Source organism: Chenopodium quinoa, unplaced genomic scaffold (assembly GCF_001683475.1).
Source record: "Chenopodium quinoa cultivar QQ74 unplaced genomic scaffold, ASM168347v1, whole genome shotgun sequence".
Taxonomy (NCBI): domain Eukaryota; kingdom Viridiplantae; phylum Streptophyta; class Magnoliopsida; order Caryophyllales; family Amaranthaceae; genus Chenopodium; species Chenopodium quinoa.
This window is the reverse complement of record NW_018743555.1, coordinates 2,578,717-2,582,900: the sequence shown is the minus strand read 5'-3', so window position 1 is coordinate 2,582,900 and position 4,184 is coordinate 2,578,717. Positions and strand designations below refer to the sequence as shown.

The following is a 4,184-nucleotide window of genomic DNA, read 5'->3' as shown; positions in this document are numbered from 1 at the left end:
ATTTTGCGACAGATTAGCGACTACGGAGACCATTATTTTTTTGATTGATTAGCAACTGCCAAGATCAATTTTTTGCTACTAACCAATTAGTTGCTAATATAAATACCTTAATGCTTGGTGTCTTTTATGACGGAAGGCGCTATTTCTTACTTGAAACATAGCCTAATATGTTCCCATTAAAAAAATGGTTTTCTTTCCCTCTAAATTGAAACAGATACACATACATATATTAACTTAAATATTTTCAATAATAATTATTGTAATAAATATTACAATTTTATCCCAACAGAAAGTATTTTAATTGTACAAAGTTGGGATTAGCATTAATAAGAACATTTAACAACAGTAGCAGCAACAACAGCATCAATGGCTTCAACATATCAGCAACAGGTCTGCAAGAATGAAAACCAAATAAGTACCTTGATTAAAATTTGTCAAGAGAATACACAAGAAGACCAGTTTAAAAACCAAGACATGAATGAATAGCATAATATTGTAGATGAAGTATAATAGCGCTATCTAGATGATTAAAATATACATGAAGAGACATGCTTAAACTCATCAAGACCCCCTTGCAAGCTTGGGGAAATTCATAGCAATGCAAGGACTAACAATAATGATCAAACTTCACACGTCTTTTGTAAACAAAACTAAGAAATGTTTTAGATACAAAAGATCCTAAATCCTTCTTATCATAACTAAATTAACCAGAGATAGGAAACTAAGGTAAAGTATATATTTTGCGGCTAACCTTGTCGACGTTCCTAAGGTGCTTCTTTGCTATATAAGCTGATTGGGAGTCAGTAATGAAACTTAGTTATTCACCTAACAAAACTTAGTTATTCACCTAACAAAACTTAGTTATTCACCTAACAGAGAGTTTAACAAAAAATAAAACCCTAACAGAGAGCGAATATTTAATATAGATTACAATATGAAAGAAAAGATGGAATATCAGTTCACATGCATATTGTATATTTTGAAGCTGAACAAGCAATAAAAAAAGATAGAGTAGCAAAGGAGAGCAAAGGTAAAGAAAGACAAAATATGGAAGAATTCAGAATTCTGATCCCATAGAGTAAGTAGCAGAGCATTCAACCTGACAAAGGTATGAACTAGCCCATCTGCACCTTTTAACAGCATAAAACAATATATACAGAAGCATTATATGTACTATATATTTTTCTTAGTCCAATCAAGAACCATGTTAGAAACGGAAAGAAGAGGAAACGAATATTTAAACCAATTTGATCCAAATAGCAGAGCAGAGCAGCGCACGAAAAATGGAGATTAGTCTCCTCTTGTGCTTGAAGAATATGAGCTTGTTGTGCAAATGTAATGATTAATATTGATCACATTTTAGACAATAAGCAATATTTGTTTGTGCTTAAGCTTAATATTAACATATGTACATATCATTTAGTCTCTAAGACTGTAACACTTCAAATTCCAAAACATAACAATAAATCTCCAAAATCCTAACAGCAAATCCTAATATCTTAATGAGAAAGTTATAGCATGAGCATCCTTTCTACATCAGTAAATGACATAGTTCCCACAGTCTAACATTCTCATTCAATTTTAGCTCAATAACAAATCTTCAAAGTTGGAATATGGAACCACTTCAATGATAAAACTAAAAAATAATGAAGCTACATTCATTTGGAGGTGATAACACCATAATAAAGAACCAAAGAGCATAAAATAGTTAGACAAATTACATCTCCAGTTGTTTCTTAGGGTATTATTTAGCCTAAGTATAATGCATATTACATCTTCTTTCGGTTGTTTGTAAGAACATGAGAATAGTAATACTGAAATTGTAATTACAGATACAAATCTCTCAGCAACACTAATAATGCAATGGTGATTACAAACACACACAAAAACCCCAAAATTTCACCAATAATTTCAAATTTCTGTCACTTCAATTGAATTTCAATCAAATTCCTATCATCAAACCCAACCAAAATATATAACAAAAAAATCAACCAAAATCATGTAGATTTATACGAATAATAAAAAAATAAAAACGCAAATTTTGACATTGAATCAATAAATGGGCAAAATTCATCAGCAAAGCCCAAATTAAAAATCAACAAATTGATCCAATATAGCAATAAAACAAGCAATATAGAGGAATCGGTTAACAAGGAATTGATTCTACTGAGAATTGGAATAAGCGAAAATAGTTAAAATATAAAGGACCTTACATGTAGAGGAATCGGCGCCGGAGTTCAATGAATCTGGCGACATGAGCGACGACAACGGTGGCGGAGGTAGAGTGATGGAGATAGTGAGCAGATGAGAGAGGAAGAGAGAGAAATGGGGGTTTTCAGTTGTTGATCGAATTTGTTGGGTTTTGGGAGTCGAATTTATTGGATTGGGGTCGAAAATTGCTGGGGTTTTGGGGTTTTGAACGGGTTTGAAATTTCTGGGGGTTTTGGGTTTGATTTTTGCTCGAGAATGAGGAATTTCTGCTCGGATTGCTCGAGTTAGGGAGGATTTGGCTCAAAATTACTGGGGATTTCGGTTGCTAGTTGAATTTTTTGGGTTCTGAGTTCGAATTGATTGGGGTTTGAATAGTTAATTTTGCTGGGTTTTTGGGGTTTGAACGGCAGCAAGCTAAAGTAGTGCATATTTCAATTTTTTGTCTTACAGACTCTACACTGTAAGCAATGGGCGAATGAAGAGGGTAATTGCATACTCTCGTTGAACTAATTTTACCCTAATTAAGGCAAACAAGCTCCTAGATTATGGCCATGTTTGGTAATTAGAGTTTTGACAACAAATGAGCTTATTTGACCAATTAAGTTAGAGGTTTGACTACAATCACTACATAAATCATCTAATTTGTTTGTTTGGTGAAAGAGCTTTTTAAATAAGCTTATTGAGGCAAATAAGCTAATTTGTAAGAAAAAACTAGGGAAATTCTCTTTGGTAACACCAAAGTATTTGATTTTCTCAGTGGTAAACAGTTAAAAAACTTATTATCGTTGGTAAACTTGTATTATTGTCTACCAAAGATAATTACAATTTTAATTAAAATCTTTAACCATGGTTAGTTTTTGTATTTTTAACAATTAATTTATATAATTTTAGTGATAATATAAATTTAAAAAATACAGCCACCCTTCCCCTCCCTAACCGGTGCCACCCCCACCCCTGCTGGTGCCACCAACGCCCAGCCTCCACCTCCGGACAGCGGCGCAGCCCCCCACAACCGCCGGCAAACCCCTATCCAACGCCCTTCCCATTTGCCCCATCTGACATCCTGTCTTCTTCAAGGCTAAATATCAATTTCATTCACGCCTTTCATGGTTAATTGCTTCATCTCAACTCTCCCCCACCAACAGTAACCAAACATGGAAGCGTCACTACTCCAACCACCAAATCGCCACCATCCTTCGCCATTCCACCACCATTGCCGCTTAAACCTCGCATCACAAGGAAGAAAGCCAAAACTCGCCTTCCTTCGCCGCGACTACGCTAAGCGTCACTACTCAAAGCGGAATTAGGGTTCAAATTAATTCCAATTACATGTAATTCACATAATATCTTGTTCAATTGTGAGAAATTAGGGGTTCGATTACCTGAAATTCGCAAAAAAAATTTATTTATTTATTTTTTGTAATTTTTGATGGTGGTGAGGTGCGATAAAGGAGAGAGGACGGGGAAGGGTGTTCGGCGGGACGGCGGGAGACTGGGTGTACGACGGGGAAGGAGTTGGGCGTTGTCAAGGAGGAATAAGGTGAGGAGGGAGGCTGGGCGTCGCAGGTGGGAGCGTCGCCGGCCGGGGATGGGGGTGTTTGGTGCCGGCAGGGGAGGAGTGTGGCTGGTGGCAGGGGTGTGAGGGAGAAGAAAAAAAATATTTTTTATATTATTTAATTATTTATAAAACTTAAAATCTAACCCATAACCTCTAACTATAGTTAAAAATTAATCATTAATGTTATAAGTAACTCAAGGACAATAATTGGATGTTACCAATGATAATAAGTTTTTTAACTGTTTACCACTGAGAAAATCAAATACTTCGGTGTTACCAAAGAGAATTTCCCAAAAAACTAATAAAAAAAATTATCTTATTGAGTAATGAATGTCAAAAGACAATTTTATCCTAAAAGTTACTCTAATTCACATTCTTGCCCTCCCGATTTCTTACCCTAATCAAGTAAAAAAAA

The 4,184-nt window shown here is 35.1% G+C and overlaps 1 long non-coding RNA gene across 1 annotated transcript; it reads right to left on the bottom strand.

The window, feature by feature from the left end:
- Nucleotides 1-223: 223 nt before the first annotated feature.
- LOC110740322 lies at nucleotides 224-2,725 on the bottom strand. The gene is made up of 2 exons (XR_002515030.1): nucleotides 2,214-2,725; nucleotides 224-392 (listed from the first exon to the last, which is right to left on the bottom strand). It is a non-coding gene; the product is annotated as an uncharacterized LOC110740322 (long non-coding RNA).
- Between the last annotated feature and the right edge of the window lie 1,459 nt (nucleotides 2,726-4,184).